This window comes from Eutrigla gurnardus (assembly GCF_963514095.1).
Source record: "Eutrigla gurnardus genome assembly, chromosome: 3".
Lineage (NCBI taxonomy): Eukaryota > Metazoa > Chordata > Actinopteri > Perciformes > Triglidae > Eutrigla > Eutrigla gurnardus.
The window spans coordinates 3,259,273-3,285,027 of record NC_139917.1 but is presented as its reverse complement, the minus strand read 5'-3'; the positions used below and the strand labels follow the sequence as shown (position 1 = coordinate 3,285,027).

General features: G+C 42.9%; 1 protein-coding gene across 4 annotated transcripts in view; it reads left to right on the top strand.

Annotated features, from left to right (window-relative positions):
• Positions 1-25,755, top strand: part of sorcs1 (sortilin-related VPS10 domain containing receptor 1) — a 274,281-nt gene that overhangs the window by 231,049 nt on the left and 17,477 nt on the right. The window lies entirely within an intron of this gene.

The window sequence follows — 25,755 nt, the reverse complement described above, 5'->3', positions numbered from 1 at the left end:
AGACAAGCTTCTTATACTTTTTTCCCTCTTTCTCCCTCCGTCTTTCTCTCTATCTCCGCCTCCCTGCAGAATTAGCAAGATTATTATTTTTGTAGACAAATATTAATAATAATAATTAAAAAAAGAGTTTTATTACTGTACAGCTTTTGTATAAGAACAGACGGTAAGGTGTTAGTGTTTTCATTTGACCTCAACTGTGCTGTGTGTAATTGTTTTATGCATTTATAATCATATTTATTAAATGGAAAGAAGTCTGTTAACTGTGTGCTCATTTTCTTACAATATTTGTAAAGAAATACTATGTATTTGAGGAATTAATATTCAACCTATAAAGAAAACAAAACACTCATGTGTGGGTATTTTCTTCTTTTCTTTTTTTTCTGCTTTTAATCGCATATTATCGTCCTCTGAGAGAATAGAGTTGGCATTGATATCCACACTTAAGTCAAGTGAGGATACCTGTTCCAAATGATCCCTGAGATGTGATTAAAATTCCTATGTATATATTAATGGGCAGTTCATCCCCCGATGTTTTTTTTTTTACTACTCTACCATTATATAAAGTAATTAAACTGAGCTCCACGTTTACCAACGGCAACGTTAAAGTGATGAACAATTGATGCATCCATGATTATGATTATAATCCTATACTATATATATATACAGTATATATATACAGTATATATATATATATATATATATATATATATATATATATATATAAAGTATATAATAACAACAACAATAACAACATTGCAGCTTTCTATTAGTATCCAAACAGCGTGCTTGAATATATTAACATGATGAAATCTATGGACCATCCATTAAACATGGATTGTTATGGTAGAAGTAGCCGTCGCCAGCTAGCTTTTCAACAGATTCCACCTTTCAGTACTATATATCTTTGCAAGAATGAAGGAAAATAAATCCTTCATTCATGTAGGAAAATGAAATCTTGACAAGTTTGAAAGTTTGCACAAAGCACTCAAGCACTTTTTATGAGCTATTCCAGTATTTCCCACTAAATTATTCATGGCCTTACTTGGGAGAAACTTAAGCAACCTAGCAGTAATTTGACTGGAATATAAAATAAAAAGTTCTGAGCTCTCTTTCCTTCCTCAGCGGAGGATAGTTCAGACCACTTTGTCAAGCGGGAAGGATCCTCTTCTTGGGATGAGAAACTGAGACGGAGTCATTAAAGATGAAGATGTTAATTTCGGCATGGATATAACCTTAACAAGTTTCAGCGCAGACTATAATGATGCTGAAGTGAGTGATAACGCATAAAGAATAGAGGTAATTATAGTCGGCTCTTTTACGCTTATTTATGCGGTTCCTAAAATAGCTGCGGTGGTGGAGATAACGATGAGGGCCACAGCAACTAACACAGACTGATTCATACCAATGCCGCCAGTTTACTGCACTCAGTCGAGGCAATCGGCAAATATAATATCATCTGAAGGGCGTTACTCATGGGAGGGAGTCGGTTGATGCACATATCCAACGGCCTCTACTGTCCTGGACAAAAGAGAGGAGAGACGCCACGGGGCAGTGTTATTACTGATGTGAACTGATGCTACCGCTGCTGATGAGAGTCAGACAGGGTGGTCTGCTATAGAGGGGAGGTAGTGGCGGCGGCGGGTTGACAGATTCTTTAATCGTTCTTCACCAAGAGATGCTTTGGCGCCCAAGGGAGGGAGATTACCCCGAGATCAATTGTAAAGCAGGGCTGGCTCTGCTGACATCTCAAGGTAGTGAACTGCAGGGTCCCCTTGGGAGACGTCTGCCAATACAGGCCGGTTTTACTGTGGATTAAGTGTGAAGGAGACTCAGACGGAGTGGAGGAGAGGCTTTTGGTGGAAGTAAATAGTGGGGGGGATTACACAGAATGCCTGGTGTTAACAAGGGCAGGACTCCTATATGGCAAAGTTACAGCTGCACCACACTAGATTGGGACTGCACATTGAAGAAATGAGAATTATTTAGATATCAGGTATTAGAGCCCGACCGACATGGGATATTTTGGACCGATGCAAATATTATGCGGGAAAACATTTTTGATACATAAGGCTGAGTCAGTGTCTACTTGTAAGTCTCTTCTAAACCCATACTTTTATCCAAAAGCATTTAGCGATTTTGGACTTGCCTGCTTATTTTAGAGTTTTTCTATTTCTTTTTCATTAAATTTCGCCGTTCACCTTGGCATTTTATTTTATTTCTGCTGGTCAAACGATGTAATGACACCATTTAGCCAGAGAATGCGCTGACACAGATATAGCTGCGATGCTTGATGTTGGCCGATTTAATCGGCTGGCCGATAAATCGCCCATGTTGTCAATCAACCTGATTGCTACTGAAAAAAAATCTTGAATCTTTGAAAATTAGTCAGCATGCGCTGCATCTTCTCACTATTAGAGTAATTTAACAAATTATGTTTTAGAAAATGAAAATATAATAAAATAATAATAATGTATATAATAATATGCATAGATTTGATTTCAACTGACGCATAATATCCGAATATAGTTAAAATATTTTTGTTTGACTCGAAACTAATTTCAGATCAACCAGTGTTCAGATGTTCAGTCTGAATCTGTTATAGTAGCCAGAGATACCATCACTCTGAACGTGTCAAAACCTATGGCTCAATTCCAAATGGCAAATCAAATCATATAGATATCAAGAGGAACATGGCTTGCCCCTGACACATGCATTTCAAAATGTTCATCAATGAATCACCCAACCCTAATACTAAGCTCTTCAACATTTACAACATTTATTTATTTATTTATTTGTTTATTTCGGGCATAAGTTAAGTCGTCATCACACTTCATCTTTGTTCAAATTAACATATTCAGGAAAGAAGTGAGGTGTGCTTCCTCTGTGACATCAACATCAGTGTTGCCCTGGTGACTTAACAACAACCAACAAAAACAATTGAAATAAAAAAACATGTTGAAGTTGAGAAGTATAGAGTTATTTTTTTAAGATTTTACTCAAATGTAGCTTAACCATGTCATGTGATTTGCAATCAAAGACATTGACCACACAGTCCAGCTATAGGTTTCACCTGGTCTTGTTGATGAAGATTAAAAAAAACATACCATAATTATAACAATTACATTTTTAATGTATATAGCATAAATTCAAATAAAACTTAATCTCAAAGTGCTTCTTAGACAGGGTAAAAAAGCATTCAAACTAAACATTAATAAAAACATTTTAAAATGATATTGGTATTAAATTTGGTACAGATTTAAGTTTTAAGGAATTTGAACCCCTAACTTTTTAAGAATGTATCTCCATCAATTGAATTGTCCATTAACTCCCCTCTAATACAACCACCATTAGTGGGTGGTTTATCATTACATACTGACGATTGTCACAAAACAGTGAGCGAGGAGGGAATACTGTCGTTAAAGCTAAAGACACCCATGAATGAAATGCTCAAGGGAGCGGTGAGTTGTGTCTCCTGGTGAGAGGAGGAGGAGGCTGCATGCTGGTGCTGCATGACTTCAACATGAGCAACACAGACAAGGGTGAACATGGGCTCGATAAACGTTCCTCAGCTTCTGAGTGTAGAGTCCCACAGACTTTCATGAAATCCATCCATCCATTGTCTACCGCTTATCCTGTATTCAGGGTCGCAGGGGTGCTGGAGCCGATCCCAGCTGTCATTGGGCGAAGGCAGGGTACACCCTGGACAGGCCGCCAGTCTATCGCAGGGCCGACATGTAGAGACAAACAACCATTCACACTCACATTCACACCTACGGGCAATTTAGAGTCATCAATTAACCTATCCCCATCCTGCATGTCTTTGGACTGTGGGAGGAACTCGGAGAACCCGGAGAGAACCCACGCTTACATGGGGAGAACATGCAAACTCCACACAGAAGGGCCCGACCCGGGAACCGAACCCGGCACCCTCTTGCTGTGAGGCGACAGTGCTACCCACTACACCACCGTGCAGCCCCCTTCCATGAAATCAAACTTCTTTTTGCAACCAGAGGATTTGCCCCCTGATGGCCAGCAGAGAGAATGCAGGTTTAATGCACGTCGACTTCACTTTCAGAACCACCTGAATGAGACACACAATAGCACACAGACTGGATCAGGTGGGGGTAATAACAAAGGTCCTCTCCATAATGTTGTCAGGTTCTTATGATAATAATCTGAGCCTGCTGGCGGCAGAAACAAGCACTTGATGGTGGGTTGATCCCTGATATGATGATATTACAGCCTGTTTTGCGGCTGCCATCAGCAGCGTTCTCCTTCAATACTGGACCAATTTAAAACACTAATGTCCATATTCCACGCTATGTTGCTATAATAAATCACATCAAAAAGAGATTGATCACCTTGTAATATATTGTAAAGCAATTCTTTTTATTAATTCAAACTATTACATTCAATATATGAACATAACATTATAAATACTACAGAAAGAAAACCTTTTCGTAGCCTGTGTATTTTTGCAGGTTTTTCTTTTTTTCCATGGTGCCAAACTTAATCATATCTCTTGTTGTTGTATTCTTGGATGCTTTATTCGAACATTAACAACTATTGTATTGTTTGCTCACTCTCTCCTTCCAACATCAACCCACGCCAAACATTTGGTGTGCATGCTGTTCTGTGCAAGTGCATTGCAATTATCAAAGAAAACGAATGGAGACATTTTAGTTAGTTGAATTAAACTTGTAATTATGAGAACCTTGAATTATAACATTAACATCATATCTCATGATTTATCATCGTATACAAGACAAAGACCTAATCATCTCAGAATTAGGAGAGTTGTATTTATTGAATAATGAGTAATTATAATAACACTATGAATAAATTAATAAACAGATAAATTACACATCATTATGATAATCAAGCAACATAGAATAGGCAGGCTGGAGGTTACAGAACTGCACTTTCATAACCCTCCAAGTAAATGATTTTGCTTAAATGTACGTATACTTTTGTGCAGCTGTTCCCTTATTTTGTCATGCAGTTCAAACACTATGATTCACATGAGAGCAATGTGAATGATTTGAATAATACCTGACCTGAATAGCTCAACATAGCATTCAATTGGCGCAGAGAGACATAGTCACAAAAGGCATTCACAAGTTTCTGTTTCAATGTGGGAATGTTGGGAAAAAAAATGCTACAACTGCTCAAAAAGAAAACCTTCCTTTTGACCCGTACTTTAGAAAACTGGTCCCTCCTGAACGTGTCCATGCACCTGAGCTGCCTGTTTCATTTCAATTAAAAGTGTTAAAAGGGGCGTTCGGTGGCGCAGTGGATAAGGCAGCCGCCCCATGTACGGAGGCTCAGCCTCGCCGCGGAGATCAGTGGTTCGACTCCTGGCCCGGCAATCTCTTTCGCACATGTCTTCCCCCTCTATCTCCCCTTTCCACACTGTCTCTCTCTGCATAAAACAATAAAATAAAAAGGCTTGCATGGCACTCCAGCCATAAAAAAAAAGTGTTAAAAGATATTTTAAGCTTAGGTTTAAAAAATATTCATCTATTCTAACTTCTTTGTCCTTTTGGGAGAACCTTTTATGTAGATAAGTGTCAAGCCAGGGTCAAGTAATTCTTTCCGTTTGTATTAAAATACCCAAAGTAGTTACTGTAAAATTAGTCCTCGATACCTGAATACGGCGATTGACGCCACAAGGTGTTTTTCTCCTTTCACGTCCAATGATATCCGTCCACAAGGAGCGAACTTTGCCCCTTTACAAACCTGTTTGTCAAAACATTTGCTGATTGATTGTGGTTGCTGCCTTCAGCTTAAAATTTCCCAGCACATTTCTAAGACCACTAGTGATAGTGTCAGATTCAATGGCCCGTGACGTCATGTTCAATAAAAGCTGGGCTTACAGTTTTTCTCGATCGTTTACACACATTTTCTGAAAACATGCCTCATACTCTCAGAACTCTATACACAAATCAAAAAAACACACACACAATGGGCAAAACCCCTCAATTCTCCTGCAAAATGAAACTTTACATTCAGAACAATGTTATTTCTTCTCAAAATGGTATTTTGTTGTCAAATGACACACACAAACCATCATATGAATAGACATTTATAAGAACCAGTTGAACACTGATGTGCTCAATGAAAAACACGATGAACACTTCTTCTCCATTTACCATAATGACTTAGGCCTTTTTTTGTTCAGTGTTACACTCACTACAGACATACATAAATGTGTTGTAAAATATTTTAGTATATATACGTTATATATTGTTTTTATATATTTTATTTTTCCCACAAGAATACTGTAATGTACACAGTGTTCATCCAAACCAACACAAAGTTGCATATACAGTGGTCTACATACAAAACCAGAAGAAATGACTGTATACAGTTACAAAAAAAACAAAAAAACAACAACTATCCCGCATCCTCTCTTCTGTTTCGGTCACAGCACCTCATCCACATCACAGGCAATGCAAGCGATGGCTGAGCAGCGGGGGAAATATCGCCTAGCATGGCAAATCCATGCTAGGCTCCTCCTCGTCTCTCACTCCTCTGGCTCTGCCTCTGTTGCCAATGTTGGCATCCATTGCTCCAAAACAGAAGAGCTCACCTGTTGCACTTTTATGCTAATGCTCTGATTGCAAATTGTAAAACTGTGTTGCAGGTGTTTTCCCATGTGATGAGTCAGTGTGCATAGTAGGGAAATTAACTTTAGAATTTTGAATGGCAGTGTGTTCCTAGTGAAAACAAGAGATTTTCTTCATGAAAATTCTGCCAAATGCAGAGAATTGTGTGTAGTGTTCTGAAAAAAGTGTGTTTTAATACTGCAATTTGAGTGTAAAGCAGAAATTGTGCTTGCAGTTTAGCAGAGCTAGTTCAGGGTGTTGGTGCATGAGTTACATGTTGTGGTCATTGTGTCTCAAGTACCAGTATTTGTGTGTAAACAATTGAGAAAAACTGTAATGACGAGGATACGAGCGCTGCAGGATGTAGACATAATTGCTTGGAGAGGAAAAAGTGAGAAGGAAGGGCATGGCTGTTACTTTAGCTGCAGGGTCGTGTGAGTGTGTTGGCATGTGTGTGTGTGTGTGTCTGTGTGAGACATAAACTATTTAGCTGTGATTTAACTGCAATAAACCAATAAAAAGGATGCTGAAATATCCACATTATGTGTTAGTTCTGTCTGCAGGACGACAAGCAAACAACTTTTAAAATGCTGGTTTTCTGAACGTAGTCTGGCTAACATTGTAGCTGCTCCATCAACACTCCAAATAAGGTAATTTAGACATAAATACGGCAGCAAGTTCATTGTTTGGACCACAGACAGTCTCTGGTTCCTCCACATAGTCTGGTCTGGTCTCTGGACTAATGTGAGCTGCTATCCCGACCTCTGGGGGACCACAGACAGTCTGTGGTTTCCCCACATAGTCTGGTCTGGTCTCTGGACTAATGCGAGCTACTATCTAGTCCTCTGGGGGACCACAGACAGTCTCTGGTTTCCCCACATAGTCTGGTCTGGTCTCTGGACTAATGTGATAATATGAGATAGACCTCTGGGGGACCACAGACACAGGAGACAACATTTGTTTCCTCTTATGTCTGATTCTGCAACGTCAGGACGAAAATCCCAATGCTGATAGACTTATATTTAACAGCATCATGTGGATTTCTTGGTTGAGTTGAAATATTTCAATTTGCACAAATATGCAGATTGGTGTCACACCCTAACTGCGAGCAGCTCTTTCTCTCTGTGTGTTTGTGATTACAGGAGTGGGATCAGGTGTGCATGTGATGGGTGGCAGCTGTGTTCCGCCGTCAATCAAATCCACTTTTAAATACTAGGCTCCACAACGCCGCCAGATCGTAGACTCAGCTACCCAGTCAGTCTAGCTCCAGTCTTGTTTATTGTGCCCTTTGGTAAAGTTGCCTGTTCTACTTTATTTTGTCCTCTATTGAGCTACACCAGCTATTGACCCACTCCTGAATCTCTGCTAATCCCCCTTTTCCTGGATCTTCTGCACTCACTCTGTCTGGCTTCTACATCTTCCAGCACAGTACCTGCCTTTTCCATCCATCCATCCATCCTTGCATGCAACCATACATCCATCTTGCATCTTTACCAACTGCTGGGACAAGTCAGAACAGTAAGAGAAAACCTTCAGATATGTGGAGACTATTATTAATTTAGTTATTGTATAATACTGCCTGTTTCTCATTATGTAACTATTTCACATCGACAGCTCCACTGGAATTCTGCTCATATTGATTCTGTTGCTAGTTTGCCCATCTCGTCAATACTTTGGAATCCATACTTCCCTTTCCTTTCTTTTCAAATGTGTTTATATTGACAGTTGCGTCTGATTTCCCAGTACAGTAAAACTCCTCTATATCTATTGATGTTAGACATTTATTTAAATGTATTTTCCATTATACAACATGTATGTAGCCTATATATTCTCTGGCTGTATGCTTTTTAATATGGGTTTATTTTGAAAAAAGTTTGTTGTAGTATTTATATTTTACTTATTTTATCCTATCTAATGCAGCACGAGGGCATGCATACATTCCCTTGGCTCTGTAGCTGCTTCATCATGTTTCACAATGTTCATCAGCTGGATGCAAACTGCCTGTCTGCTGTTTGCTGCTGGGCAGGTAGTGTACAGTGTGATTGTGAGAGCGTGAACCAAAACATTTAAGTTGCAGTTCATAAAACCAAGGACTTGAAACTCTCTAAAATAAAGCTGAGGGAAACTTGTTGGGCCACTTTTCTATGGGTTCATCAGTATCAGTGAATGATTTATATATATACTGTTAATTAAAAAAAACATCTTGAGAAGCACAGCTTTTATGCTGATAATACACACACAACACACACCTGTTTGTTACAGGTTATTTTATACATTTTTAGTTTTGCATGTTGAACAATTGTACTCAAATGTCATGTTCAGTATAACTTGGTCACAACTCGGATCACAACACGGATTTAGTCAATTTTCACAGGGAGTACAGAGGCCATCTGTCCATCCATCCTCCTCCACTTATCTGGGGCCAGGTCCCAGGGGAAGCAGGCTTAGGAGGTCAATCCAGACGTCCCTCCCCCCAGCAACACTTTCCAGCTCCTCCTGGGGGCCCCCGAGGAATTCCCAGGCTAGATGGGATATATAATCCCTCCAGCGTTTTTCTAAGGCTACCCCAGAGCCACTTCCCAGTTGGACATGCCTGGAAAACCTAAAGGGATGCATCTAGCAGGATCCTGATCAGATACCACCTCAGCTGGCCTCTTTCGATGCAAAGGAGCAGCGGCTCTCCGCCGAGTTCCCTCTGGTTGGCTAAGCTCCTCACCCTCCTCATCATCTCTAAGGAGTCCAGCCTCCCTAGGAAGGATGCTAATTTTGGTCGCTTGTATCTGCGACCTCATTTTTTTTGGGGGGGGGGGGGGGGGGGGGGGTCACTACCCAAAGCTCATGCCCACAGGTGAGGGTCAGAATATAGATGGCTGGTATTGAGAGCTTTTCGTTTTATCTGTGTAACATATGTCTAACACATCGGGACTGTTTGCATGCACTTTATGACTTTACACCCTTGATCACTTTGACTTTGCCAATAAATAGGAAGAAAATCTGTCCAGGGTGTAGTGGATGGACCTACATAATCCAGCTGTTTTTAACTGTTAATTTTGGGGGGTTTACACTGTATGAAGTATTAAATGTACCATGAAACCACAGATGAATTACAAATCATTCATCTATGAGATCTTGTGTGGGGAGAATCTCAGAGTTTAACAGTAGTGATGCACAGATTATAGTTATCCTCACCATGAAAATGATGAAGGAAGGTGTTGGGGTTGTAGCAGGAGCAGATTTGGTTATCAACAGTTAACTATCAATATCAATATGATTATCGGTATTAATAATTATATTTAATATATTATCATGATATAATCATGAATAAACGGGGCACCACCCTGGGATCAGGGAAAAGATAACCTAAAACTGTATTCAGTCTCAATATGAAGGTTTTATACTCACATGCCAATCATCGTGATCATTGGCATAGGAGTACAAAACCAATCGAACAATTAAAAAGGCGTGAAATTCAAGCACTAGCCTTCACAACCTGCTGTTATCCAGTGACATATACACAACAAGCACGAGAGACCGCTAGTTATAATATAATAAGATTTATTAAAATCAGTAATAATGATCACAATCAATAACACTGCAATTAACAAAGCCTTATTACCTAACTACCTAACACACAAAGCTTAGCTTAAACAAAGGGAGATATACACGTGGAGTGTGTGTGTGCGTATGTGCGTGTGCATGTGCGTGTGTGTGTGCGTGTCGAGAGAGAGAGAGAGAGGGAGAGATGGCTATGGGCGGCCACCAGATGGAGCTATTCCTCGCAGCGTTCAGGGGCGGAGCCACTGAGGTTCGATGGGGTAGCGAGAGAGAGAGAGAGAGAGAGAGAGGTGGAGCTATTCCTCGCAGCGTTCAGGGGCGGAGCCACTGAGGTCTGATGGAGTAGCGAGAGAGAGAGAGAGAGAGATAGCCGTATGTAGCCACCAGATGTAGCTATGTCCCTAGCGCCCGCCGGGAACAGCTGGCTTAGGACACGTGTGTGCGGCGTGTATGTGTGTGTGTGTTAGCGGGACACAAACAAAGAGAGAGAGGATGCGCGAGCGATATTCGGAGGGACAGAAAGCGTGCCGTTATCACACGGGCTCGCGTGAATGAACTGGCGTTTATTCCGCGAGACCGGTCTTTTAACTGATAGTAGAGGCTTTCTGAGCTCGCGAATATGGCGGAGGTTAGTCGGAAACACTGTTACAGAAATAACGGCGGTGGTTCGTGAGTCCCCGGCGTCAGCGGGGGACGTGATGAGTCGGCTTCGTCCAGACGAGAGCAGAGCGGGTCTCCTCTCGTTGATCAAACTCAAATAAAGAAAACAGTTGGTGTTTCCTCCTTCCACGAGCGGCGATATAATCGCGGCTTGGCGATTTAGTCAGCTTACTTCAGACAGCGTCTGGTAGCTGGAAGGCAGGAACCGGCTTGGTTCCTCTTGTTGCAGCGGTGCGCTGCGGGGCCGTGTCCACCTCCTGTTGGTGGAGGGGTCGCCTCCCGTGGCAACGTGGTGTTGCGATGGAAGCGCTGGAACCAGCGCCCGGGTAGGAGTGGGAGCCAGAGAGTAAGAGTGAAAAAGAGAGCGTTCTCCGGGCGGCTTCAGTTTATAAAGCTCAGGCCGCTCCAGGGGACCCCCCGGGGTTCCCTGAAGATGTCAGCCAATGGGGCACTCGTTGGGTGGCGTCGCATCTCTCACCTGGGTGAGATGTGAAACTAAAATGGCGGTGTAGATTTTAATCCCCTTTGTCCCTTTGTCCTGGCCGCATGTGTAGGCTTCTGTAGGCCGCATTGTGTAGTCCTAACGGTTAGGTCCCAACAAAGGGTAGCGGGTGGGGAAGTACACATGGTGGGTTTCACCAATATTGTCATTATGAGCGTGGCATTGGACATTCTCTCCAGAGGGCATATGTTAAGGAGGCTGCGGTGCCCCGATGGCACACCTTGTAGCGCACTAAAACACAAGGCAACAATCCTTCACGTAGACGTCCGGGTTTCGTATGTGGCTGTGTCAAGTTACCTAGTTAGTAATTGATTTATTTTAAAATCAACAGGTGGTGTGTTAATTTCTCACCACGCCCAACTAAAATTTGCAGATGCTTTTTTGACAAACCTGGTTACTTTTTCACCTGCAACATTTAAAAAAATCAATAAAGTCATATTTACATTTGAGCGAGAAGTTCAACAGCTTTAGCCTACCTCTGCAGCCACTGCTCAATGCTTGGGTTTCAACAATTAGGGAGTCACCCACTTATCCGCCCAAAAGAGACTTTCCACAACACTAATATTTAGCACTGTTAAATACTGCTATCACCCACAGTATTTAAAATGAGCCAACATCAATTATAAACAAAAGCTAGTTACTAATGTCTACCCAGCCCTTTACGCTGTGCAGGGCAGTGAGGACGAACTGTTAGTGGTAAAGGCAGAGTTATGGAGCAAAGCCACAGTTAACAAGCCAGCCCTCCACTCTCACTGTCCCCTGAGGAAAGGGGGCACAGGGAGAAGAGATAGAGCTGGAGTCAGGGAATGTCATTTTAATCTCCTGGGCAATTTGCATGCTTTAATATTAATTGCTATTTGAAATGCTTGATTTGATTAAGGGTGGAGTCTCAGCGGGGCACTCTCGCCAACTCTCTCCCTCTGTGGCTGAAGAGAAGGCAGCGGACACTTTGCTCCTAACCTTGTCATGATGAAAGGCAGCTGGTATGCACACGGCCTTTCATATCACAGCTATGCAGATGACACACAACTGATAAACTCTCTTCCCCCATTCTGAAACACATGTCGCAGTACAAATATCTGCTTGTCTGACTGACATCTTTCAATGGATGTCAGTCACACTACACTGTAAAAAAAAAAAATCCTAATTTTACAGTATATGACTCAAATTTTTTACAAAATAGTGTACAAAACTGTAAAATTACAGACTTTATCAGTAAATGAACAATCTGCCTGTTATTTTAAGTATTATGACAGTAATGACAAATTACATTTATTTCTCATTTTTTTACAGAAAAATACTACATTAATTATACATGATGTTACAACCCAACAGTACGAACGAGTCTAGGGACAGAAGGGAAGCAACAAAGCAAGTGTACGGTCGGCTAGTCAGCCATTTATTTAAACACAACAAGAACAAAACAATAGTAACTGGGCTACAGTCCGCCACAAACACACAGTGAGCAGTAAGCTCCAAGCAGACAGAACACAAGCAGGTGTCAGGCCTGCACAGGGTTTTAGACTAGTTAGTGGCCCTCCAAAATAAAAGTACAAAACCACTCTTCAACTCATCTAAATCCCCCCTCCCTTTCTTTACCTATATTACCTGGTTTTCAGAAAATAATAAATAAATACCCGACTTACCTTACCTCCTCTGTATCACCTGCATGAACAAATTACAAACAAAGTGCACACAACAGGAGGTACCACAACACACACAACACAGTAGTCATAATAGACTCTACGTTCAGAATTTTATAAAGACAATGTACGTCACAATGGTTCGGACAAGTTGGCGTGTCTGATCAAGGTAAATCACAGATCGCCTCGCACCAACACAAGAGCAGCTCTTTTATGGACCAGCAGCAATGAGGCTCCACCAAACTCCACTGACGAGCCGATTGTCCACACCTGCAGCAGGAGGAGACGGAGGCGGGGCGCAGAGGGAGTTCCCAGACACCTTCCATGACATCACGGGGATCCCTCTCATCAGGAGACAAGCAGCACAGAAGAACAAACACACGCTATGCCCCACAACAAACTCAGAACGCCGCCAGCCGTAACACCGCATGTTTCTGTACCTCAACACCAAAACAAAAACAAAACTGTTACATATGAGACAGTGCATCGGCTACGATGTTGTCAGATCCCTTCTTGTGCTTAATCACCAGGTTACGTTCCTGTACCTGCAACGCCCAGCGCATGAGTCGCTGATTATGATTATACATACGTGAAAGGAAGGTCAGAGGATTGTGGTCAGTGTAAACTGTCAGAGGTAGACTAGAGGACCCGACATACACCTCGAAATGCTGCAGAGCCCACAGCAAAGCCAGCGTTTCCTTCTCGATTGTTGAATACCTACCTTGATGAGTATTGAACTTACGAGAGAAGAAGCTGACTGGGTGCTCTACAGCATTTGGGTCATCCTGCAGCAGAACGGCACCAGCACCGACAGCGCTGGCGTCAACCTCGACCCGAAACGGTTTTCCAAAATCAGGGGCAGCTAGTACTGGGGCGTGACACAAGAGAGCTTTAACGCGCGTCCATTTGAACGGCATTTTGGGACTAGTGAGACTAGTCAGAGGGTGTACTACCTCAGAAAAGTTTCTGCAGAAGGTTCGGTAGTAACCGGTCATACCTAAAAACCTTCTGAGCTCACGCCGGGTGGTGGGGGCCGGAAACTCGTTAATGGCTCTCACCTTCTCCTCAATAGGCCGAACTTGACCTTGCCCAACCTGCCTGCCTAAATACATCACGGTGCCCTTCCCAAACTCACACTTTGCCAGGTTTAGAGTGAGGGAAGCACGCGCAAGACGGGAGAAAACGTTTTAAGGTGATCTACCCAGGACACAGAATGCACAATCAAGTCATCCAAATACGCGTTACAGTTGACTACACCTGCTAGAACCGTATTCACAAGCCGCTGGAAAGTTGCTGGAGCATTACACATGCCAAACGGCATCACCGTGTACTGCAAAAAATGATCGGGGGTTACAAAGGCAGATATCTCTGACGCGCGTGCCGTCAGAGACACCTGCCAGTACCCTTTTAACAGATCTAACTTGCTTACATATCTTGCAGCACCGAGTGTATCAATACAATCTTCCATCCGTGGAAGCGGGTAGGAGTCTAACACAGTCGCCGCATTCACTTTCCAAAAATCAGTTATGAACCGCGGTGTACCATCCGGCTTTCCCTCCAACAAACACGGTGAGCTCCACGCCGATGAACTGGGTTCGGCCAGTCCATTGCTGAGAAGATATTCGCATTCTTTACGCATCAGCTCACGTTTAACGGGATTGACGCGGTACGGGGCCTGTTTGATAGGACGTGCATTTCCTACGTCAATATCATGGGAAAGCACAGTTGTTTGAGAGGGCACATCACCAAAGAGACAAGGATACTCAGAGACAAGTTCTACAAGTTCACGCGTTTGGGTTTCATCTAAGTGTGCAAGACTTTCGGGCAATAGTTTAATCATGGCAGAATTTGGCAGCCTAGCGGTCAGTGAGGAAGAGCGCATGGCTAACCCATCATCCTCCTCGTGGCGCACAACAACAGCAGCGGCAGCGCAACCAGATGTTTCCACAGCGGGGGAAACAGCACGGGAATGGTATTGCTTCAGCATATTAATATGACACACGCGGGTTTTACGCCGTCTATCGGGTGTCTGCACCACGTAGTCGGTGTCACTCAGCACATGTTGGATACAATAAGGCCCGGAGAAGCGCGCAGAAAGAGACGAACCGGGGATTGGAAGCAACGCGAGGACTTTATCTCCAATTTCAAACTTTCGAGGGACACTAGAGCGGTCGAAGCGCCTTTTCATCTCCGACTGGGAAGATGCAAGGGATTCTTTTGCAAGAGAACGAGCGCAATGTAACCGCTCACGAAACTGAGACACATAATCTAAGACATTACATTTTGGAGACTCCAGCGAGAGAAACTGTTCCTTTAACGCTTTCACGGGGCCGCGTAAAGTGTGTCCAAAGACGAGTTCAGCCGGGCTGAATCCCAACGATTCTTGGACACACTCTCGGGCCGCGAACAGGACAAAAGCGATGCCTTCATCCCAACTTTTGTCCGTTTCAAGACAATACTTACGGAGCATAGACTTTAATGTTTGGTGCCACCGCTCTAGCGCACCCTGTGACTCGGGATGGTACGCACTGGACACCACATGTTTAATATTAAGCGTTCTCAGGACTTGTGCGAACAACGCGGACTTAAAATTTGTACCCTGATCTGTTTGCACAAATTTTGGCATCCCAAATGTTGAAAAGAATTTGGTGAGCGCACGGACAACAGACTTGGCAGTGATATTGCTAAGTGGCACGGCTTCAGGAAAACGAGTGGCAGCACACATGATGGTAAGCAAATACTGGTTACCAGACTTGGTTCTGGGCAGCGGTCCAACACAATCAACTATTATGCGTTCAAACGGCTCCCCCACAGCGGGTATTGGATGTAGCGGGGCCGGCGGAATGACTTGGTTGGGCTTTCCGGCTAATTGACAGACATGACAGGTTCGGCAGTGTGCAGCTACGTCAGATTTTAACCCTGGCCAGAAAAAGTGTTTCAACACAAGATTGTAGGTCTTGTGGACACCCAGATGACCGGCCCATCTGCTCTCGTGAGCCAAAAGCAAAACATGCTCACGGTAGCAGGCAGGCACAACAATCTGCGCCACAACACCCCAATCCACTTTCTCAGCCAGAGGAGGAGTCCATTTACGCATGAGAATACCATCATTAATATAGTAACACGTAATCTCAGAATTCTGATCCCCACTTACCACAGCAGCGAAACATTTCTGGAGGCTTTTGTCTGCCTTCTGAGCCGCAGCGAGACGGTCACGCGTCACTGATAACCAGGAGACACCTGGAGCGGAAACACTATTACCACTTATCTGAACACATTTAGGAGACGGAGACTCTACCGACTCAGGTTTTACCATAACAGGCTTTTCATAGAACATCTGTGGAAACACTCTGTCAGCTAAATCTATCTCGTTCTGTTTTACAGACTCTACGGAGGCTTGTTTTGCAGCCTGAGCGCGCGTAATTACGCACGACGGGAACAGCCGGGACTGTACAACAGAAGGCTTACAAATCTCAGGCACGGTGTCTAACACCTCAAGGACAGGCTTCACTTCCCCACCGGCAATGTCATTCCCCATTAACATGGATATCCCACGGATCGGCAATGCAGGACACACAGCTATAGGAAACACCCCGCTAACAAGTTTGGAGCGCAGGTACACATAATGTAAAGGACGTGGAACATACCCCATCTCCACACCCTGCAGTACTGTACTGTAACCACAAGCCAAATCACAGGAAAAGGGTAACGTTTTGGCTAAGATTACAGACTGTGAACAGGCAGTGTCTCGCAAAATCTGAATGGATTGTTGATCATTTTTGTTGCCAGTTAAGGACACCCAGCCCTCTGAAACAAACGGCTTAAAGCACTGATCAACACTCTCCTCAGCGAACTGAGTAGAATGTAGGTCACTGGACCCTGATTTGATCAAACCGACGCCTTTGTGATGCCCTGCCAACGCTGCCAGTGCTGATTGAGTCCGCTCCTTCCGTTTTAATGCTACACAGTTGGAAATAATATGACCAGGTTTATGACAGTAGAAACACTCTGTCCTCCTTACGCGCAGCGGGCGCTTTGTCAAAGTTACTGGGTGTAATCGGGACAGAGCGAGGCCGGGCAGAAGAAGCAGGCACAGGAAAAGCAACCCGATGAGTAAGCACATACTCATCTGCCATAACAGCAGCAACAGACAGACTTTATTTTTTGTTCATTGAAGTACACCAACATGCGCTCCGGTAAACTCTTCTTGAACTCCTCAACAAGAATGAGTTCGCGGAGAGTGGTAAAATCAGTCACCCCACAAGATGTCAACCAACGATCAAAGAGATTTCCCTTGTCCCTAAGCAAACTCAACGTAAGTTTGGGTTGAATTTTTTCGATGAGCTCTGAATTTCTGCCGGTATGCTTTAGGCACAAGCTCATAGGCGCGCAGAACAGTGGCTTTTACTTCTACGTAATCTAAACTGTCTTCCACAGGAAGTGCAGACACAACTTCTTGAGCTTTTCCGTAGATCTTACATTGCAGGAGCAAGGGCCAGATCTCTAATGGCCATTTTAAGGCTGCTGCTAAACGTTCAAATGCATGGAAAAAACCATCTACTTCAGCCGCTCTAAATTCAGGCACGAGAGCAATATACCTGCTGATGTCAACTGGAGGCAGTGAACCGGTGGGAGCAAGGGGCGTGGCTATGGTAGGGACAGTTCTCTGCGCGTCAAGCTCTAGTTGTCGGATTCTGATAGCTGTCTCTGCTTCTAACTCCAGTTTTTTAACTTGCAGCCGATAATCAAGATCAGCCTGTCGAATTTTCTCTCTCTCCTCAGCCTCCATCTTCAGGCGAGCAAGGCGGACTTTTATACGGTCGTCATCTCTAGACCCCGTGGACTCAGACAGTGAAAGGGCGTTGAATTTAGGCAAAGTGAACGGTGTTTTAGGCCGTACCTTAGCCTTCAATCCGTCACCCATAATCACCTTGTCCTCATCGGACATCTCCGATGCACCCTCAGTCCCACCATGCAGGCTACCCAACACATGAGCGCCTAAACCTGGAGGAGCAACAGACACTGGAGGATCAGCAGGACAGGCTACATCTAATTTAACATCAACGGCTTCCTCTACCACAAATACTCCTAGTCTCACCAGCTCACTGACAACCACTTCCCTCAGTTCAGCTTTTAACAGTTGCCTCGACACCTGAATATTATAGTGGGCTGCAATAACAAATAGATCCTCTTTACGGCAGCTGTTAAGCAGCACCAAAGAAGGATTCTCAACAAATTGAGTAAGCACGGACTGTGCCATCATTAGTCTCAATTAGATTAACACAACAAAATACAACAAGTTGGCACGGGATAAGGTTATAAAGATCCCGGACGAGCCCCCACTTGTTACAACCCAACAGTACGAACGAGTCTAGGGACAGAAGGGAAGCAACAAAGCAAGTGTACGGTCGGCTAGTCAGCCATTTATTTAAACACAACAAGAACAAAACAATAGTAACTGGGCTACAGTCCGCCACAAACACACAGTGAGCAGTAAGCTCCAAGCAGACAGAACACAAGCAGGTGTCAGGCCTGCACGGGGTTTTAGACTAGTTAGTGGCCCTCCAAAATAAAAGTACAAAACAAAACCACTCTTCAACTCATCTAAATCCCCCCTCCCTTTCTTTACCTATATTACCTGGTTTTCAGAAAAGAATAAATAAATACCCGACTTACCTTACCTACTCTATATCACCTGCATGAACAAATTACAAACAAAGTGCACACAACAGGAGGTACCACAACACACACAACACAGTAGTCATAATAGACTCTACGTTCAGAATTTTATAAAGACAATGTACGTCACAATGGTTCGGACAAGTTGGCGTGTCTGATCAAGGTAAATCACAGATCGCCTCGCACCAACACAAGAGCAGCTCTTTTATGGACCAGCAGCAATGAGGCTCCACCAAACTCCACTGACGAGCCGATTGTCCACACCTGCAGCAGGAGGAGACGGAGGCGGGGCGCAGAGGGAGTTCCCAGACACCTTCCATGACATCACGGGGATCCCTCTCATCAGGAGACAAGCAGCACAGAAGAACAAACACACGCTATGCCCCACAACAAACTCAGAATGCCGCCAGCCGTAACAATGATCTTTCTGTTTTCTTAAATGAAATACAAATTATTGTAAAATGACAGTAATTCTCTATAATTAAATATGTAACTTGTAATAAAAAGGTTTATGTCCATAAAAACAATCTTAACACTTTTCTCTGTAATTTTACAGTAAATCTTATTATTTTCACATTTGCATGTAATTATATATTCAACCTGCAATTAAATATGTAGCTTGTTATATGAAGGTTTATTTCCATACTAACAATTGAATGTTTTTCTCTGTAATTTTAAGGTAAGTCTTATTAGTTTTAGATGTATGTGTACTTTTACATTCAAACTCTGTAATTAAATATGTAGCTCATTATATTAAGATTTATGTCCATACTAACGTTTTTCTCTGTAAGGTTAAGGTAAATCTTTTTAGTTCACTAGTACTATGTGGTATGTATAAAAGTACTTGTATAGACTTTGGATTAGACTAGATAGTATTAGACTAGTGAGTACTTTAATATTCAAACTGTAAGTCTGGATATAATGGCAATGATTCTAACAAAAATACGTACAGGTCAGGCTGTCTGTGCAGACAGGTATGGCGCGTCTTTCAGTGGCTGAAGCAGCGTAATGTGTGGGGAGGTCAAAAACAGGTCAATGACGGCAATCGGACAACTTGTTGATGGGTAAAGCTTGAATTCGGATGATGCTTAAATAACAATGATTATCGCTAAATAAAAAAATATGAGTGGGTTAGCATTTATACATTCCAATTAAAATAATTAATAATATATCTATGTTACATTAAACTGGAATAGGCCTTTATCTGCTGTTCAGCAAGTATATAGTGCTTTACACATAATGCAGTAGATCGTGTGTGACAGAGAGAGAGAGAGAGAGAGAGAGAGAGAGAGAGAGAGATGCTTATGTAACTAAATATATACCGGCCTACAAATAAAAATAAATAAACATTTCTTTTCTTTATCATCTTTTCTTGATAAAGAAAAGGATACCACGCTGATACAATTGCTATTGGCTGTCTTGCCATGTTGCTTTGAATGTGATTGGTTGATCACGAAAACTGGCCAATGACAACTGTGCGCGCCTTCTTTTTGAAAATACGTCAGTTTGAATGGGTACGCGCTGGCAATCATGCACTAGTGGACTACCTGACCAATAACGTATTACCTGGATTATTACCTGGACTATTTTACATCTGCTCGCCATGTTTTCATTTGGAGCGAATCTGAGTTGTGGGATTTCAACGGAGAACAAAAATGTGGAGTATGGACACAGTTGAAGGGTCAGGCGGATCTGTTTGGTCAGCTATTACTTGGACTTCATTCTATAACTGTTCTGCTGTATCAGGTAAGAATACATTTCCCTTCCCTTTGTAAAATCATAACCTAACGCAGTGTTTGTGTTCATTCCCTTAATTTACAGTGATGGTCTTGTCAAACTGTTAGCTAACCGTTAACTAACGTTATCGTATAGTCGTAGGTGATTAACGTTATTTTAGCACATTTAGGTCAGCACCGAAATGTGTTTCTGAAAACATTTTATGCGAGAAATAAGCTATGCAGTTGCTTTATTTTAGATCGACAACGGTCAGTTTAAAAGATTTTCGACAGCTTGCGGGAGGTGGCGCCCCGTCTCTCAAAACTCGCTGCGACGTGAAGCCATTGCATGGCAAACAAACAAAATAGTGTAGTGCTGTGTCCATTTATTCAACTCGAGCATTAATTCAAGAACAGCAATAAGGTTTGTGGCATTCAGATAGCACCATACAGCTTCACTTCTACTTGAAACACTGATGTCAACCTGAACACTGAAGTAAACATTCATACTGGGAGCGGTAGCTGCAGCAGCTAGGGAGCTACCTCTCCTAGCATGGATGTTTACTCCAGTGTTACTGTTGACTTCAATGCTGACGTTTCCAGTACAAGTGAATATCGCTGCTTCCTGCTCGCTCCCGTTCGTGTCGTTGCTTCTTGTCCACGTATTTTTTGGGAAAAAAATATGAATATCCATACCGAACACCACAGCTAACTAGCGACTAGAGCAACTGCGACCATGAACGTCAAGTACTAACAGCGTCCCTCTCATGAGACTCAATGACCCGCCTCCCCAACCCCTGCATTGACTCTGGATCAACTAATAATAATAGAAAAATAAATAAAATCCTTTTTATAGTAAGGACTTTTCAGTGGATCTTACTTTGTCCTTTTTCCCTTCCCCCTCCCCCAGGTGCACCAGAGATCCAGCTGATTACTGGCAATTGGGAGGAGGATTCTTCTTGATCTGCTACATTGCACTGTCACCTCTGGTACAGATTAATTGACCTTTTGTGGTATGTTTTGATTTTATTTGATAATACACTGTACATTTAAGGTTAAATTAAGAAGGCTAAATAGGCTAAATTAAGAATGTAATGCATGTGCACAAATACTACAAATAGTATTGGAACTACAGAGCCCCCAGGGACAGGAGAACATTGTGGAAAACAATATAAAACTGAATTGGAAAATACAAGCTAAAAAACAACTGACAACAACCCCCTCAGCCCAGCAGCTCTCCACCTGTTTCAAAAGTGAAACGCCATCACCTCGTCATGATAGTACAGCTATTAGACAAGATAGACATAGAAATATAATTTTTAGTTTTTTAATTCTTCCTTGGGGGTCTCTGAAGAACTGTTTGTGAATAATTGATTGATATTGTAAATTTACAACTCAATACATTAAATAAAGGGGTTTTAGAATCAATATTGGTGTGTATTTTATTTATAATTAAGTTTTGCGACCTACTTTAATTGAAACAGTGAAAACCTTTAGATGTATCGATTTTGAATTTCCTAAGTATGTTTTGAGTTGAGGATATTTCACAATAAACTTTTACATGATATTTTCAGTCAGTACAGTAGTTAAAATATTCAATGTATTACATTAAAACTAATATTACAGAAACTGAATACAGAAAACTGAATCATTAAATATTTAGCATGTAACACACTTATTGAAGGTGTTTGATTGTAAAAAAAATATAGGAAAAATATGTAGAATAGTGGTATTTTTATGCAGAACCATGCAGAATGAAAATGTTACTTAATCTGAATTAGATGTATTATTATAGATATTTTACTTTAATTTTAGGGTTTTTGTTTGGCAGCCGTAGCTGCCAGTCATTTGACTGTTTTTAAGGTGTTTTTAACTGTTATTAAAGTTGTTTGATTGTAATAATTTAGGAAAAATCTGTAGAATAATGGTATTTTTCTGCAGAACTTTTATTTAACATTGTCACTTTATAAAAGGTGTTTGATCATTAAAAAATAGGAAAAATCTGTAAAAAACAGTATTTTCTGCAGATCTTTTAGCATTTTCACTTTATTAAAGGTGTTTGATTGTAGTAATTTAGTAAAATTCTGTAAAATAACGGTATTTTCCTGCAGAACATTCAATGACATTTTCTGTAATAGTAATGTTTTTTAACTTTATTTGAATTAGGATATTTTACTTTAATTTTACAGTTTTTGGTTGGCAGCCATAGCTGCCAGTGTGACGACCCCTTCCGCTCTGCCTATCTGTTTAACAGAACAGAAAGTAACTAAGATTTCAGATGCTGCCCAGTTGGCGGATGAGTTTGTCCTGACCCATAAAATTTATTTTGGTGAGAATCGTGGTCGTGGAGAGGCAAGCTGTAGAGAAGGTTTTGTGGGGGCTTACTCCAATAAATGCTTGTCTGAAGACACAGGAAAGGTTCCTGTTAAAGCCGATCGTGGTTTACGGGGAAAATTTGACCCTAATCGTGTATGCAACTACTGTTTTGGTATAGGTCACTGGAGAAATGAGTGTCCTGTGTGGAGGAGAAAATCTAAGCCTGTTTTTTTTAACAGCAAAACCATCTGGGGCTGCTGCATCTTTGCGCGCAGAAGAAAGAGCCTGTGTCATTGCTGCGGTGCAGGCACATACAAAATCCATTTCCTCTGACTCGGTGACTGAGGTTCCTGAAGTGGAGCAAGAACACACAGATTTGGTAGCTGATGAGATTGACCCGGGTTATGCTGCATTTGTGTCTGATGCTTTTGTTTCACTAGTTGGGAGTGAAACAAAAGTGCCGGTTAAGATATTAAGGGATTCTGGGGCACTGGACTCATTCATTCTGGACTCTGTTTTACCTTTTTCCCCTGAGACAGAGACAGTGTATAAAGACAGTGTTGATGTCCGAGGGATGGGTCTGACAGTCTTTGCTGCTCCACAGCATAAGTTTACTTTGTTTTCAAGTCTGGTGAGAGGTGATGTAGCCATGGCAGTGCGCCCTTCTTTGCCTATGGGGGGTATACAGGTCATCTTGGGGAATGACCTGGCTGGAAGTCGGGTGTGGCCTGATGTCCCTGTGCCAGTGGACACTTTCATTTCCCAGGTGCAAGGTTCTGAGTCTCCCAGAAATGCGGTGATACTTCCCACCTGTGTTGTGACACGTGCTATGTGCCGCCCTAGTGATAGTTTGGATATTGACAAAAAAGTTAGGAAAAGAGAGCCTGTGTTTCCTGTGCCTACATGTCCCTTGCCTCTGTCGTGCAGTGACCTCGCGAAAGAGCAGAGAAATGATCCTACCCTTCAGTCTTTGTACAGCCACGTTCGAAGTCTGGTAGTAATTTTTTTGCTGACAGTGATATGTCAGGCTACACGCTACCCGGCTGCCTACCCTCTCAGAAACATCACCGCCAAGTCAGTTGTTAAACGCTCCTTCGTTCCTACTGCACTGAGTTGGACCGTGACTGGGAAGAGGGATTACCATGGTTGATGTTAGCTGCTAGGGAGGTGTCTCAAGAGAGCTTGGGCTTTAGCCCCAATGATCTTGTGACCGTGAAAACAAACTGGCAAAAAAAATCTGCAGGCAGCTCAGAACAAAATGAAAACCCTCTATGATCGGCGAACAGAACGCCGTGAGTTTACTCCTGGTGACCAAGTGCTGGCTCTTCTGCCTTTAGTTGGCTCACCTTTCCAGGCAAAGTATTCTGGCCCGTACACAGTGACCCAAAAAGTGTCTGAATTGAATTATCTGATCGCAACTCCTGACCGGAGGAAGTCTGTGCAATTGTGTCACCTTAACTTGTTGAAACCATATTTTGCCCGCCCACCTGCATCAGCTCCTGGTTCATCACTTTCTTTTGCCGCTAGTGCTGTTAAACTGGGTCATTCCACCTCACTTGTTGTGCCAGAGGGGGAAGTTGAGGAGTTGATTACATCAGATGATGGGATTTTGAGAGGTCGTCTTAAAAACTCTGAGTCACTTGCCAATCTGGAGGAAATGTTGAATCATTTACCTGAGCAAAAACGTACAGAGTTGGTGAATCTCATTAAAGACTATCCCTGTCTGTTTGCCGATACTCCATCTCGTACCCATCTCATTGAGCATGACATTGATGTGGGATAGAGTTCTCAACGGGCCTGAAAATTACAGCCCGACCCAACCCGGCCCGCGGGTTTTTAAACCCGAACCCCGACGCAGCCCGACACACCAGCATGAATTGTCGGCCCGAACCCGACCCGAACCCGACCCCCCGCGCGCCTGCATTGTTTTCCTCATACACTTGTTATCACGATCAGACAGACAGCAGACGTGAATTCAAATGAAACTTAAGGTGCGTGTCCACAGGGGCGATTTTAAACGCGAGTGGACGCGTATTGCACGTTTGGTGGGCTGCCACTAGAGGATGATTGACAGGCGCTCTCCTTTAAACAACAATTTTTTGCGAGCTTCGCGAGCGTTCCCGAGGCGGCGAGTCGAGCCCGGCGCCTCTGATTAGCATAAAGTAGATTCGACTTCAACTTTAGGCAAATGAGGAGCGGCCAACTCGCGCGCCGTCTCTCGACATTCGCCGCGACCATACCAGAATGCAATGCACAGCTTTTCACATAGACAATGAATGGGACGCGGGGAAACACCGCTGCCTGTGGACACGCACCTTGACTCTGCCCCATGAAGCAGGCAGCCAGATTGACCAAACGTGAACAGCGATGATTCACAGCAAACAATATAGCTATAATTTACAACCTACAATTTTTTTTATTTTTTATTTTTTAATGAAATGTGTTTTATAAAAAAAGGAAGCCCGAGGCCCGACCCGACCCGGCTCATTTGCGTATTTTTTCGGCCCGGACCCGGCCCGAAACTTCGGGTCCCGTCGGGTTTGTCGGGCTGGGCCGACCCGTTGAGAACTCTAATGTGGGAGATGCACAGCCAATAAGACAACGTTTCTACCGCATGTCTCCCGACAAGCGTGTGCAGTTGGAAGCCGAAGTTGGTTATACGTTGGAAAATAATATTGCTCAACCATGGTCTTCCCCATGCCTGCTTGTCAGTAAGCCAGATGGCACATTTAGACCATGTACTGACCTCAGAATAGTAAATAAAGTGACGAAGCCTGACTCTTTTCCACTTCCACGTATGGAGGACTGTGTGGATCAGGTTGGTTCTGCCAAATTTGTTAGTAAGTTTGACTTGCTTAAAGGTTATTGGCAGGTTCCTTTATCTCCTAGGGCTAGGGAGATCGCCGCCTTCATTACACCCAGCGGGTTGTATTCATACAATGTTATGCCATTTGGGTTACGCAATGCCCCAGCCACCTTCCAGCGCCTAATGAATAAAGTAGTGTCAGGGCTGACTGGTTGTGCTGTTTATTTGGACGATGTTGTGGTTCACAGTGACTCCTGGGAAGATCATTTAC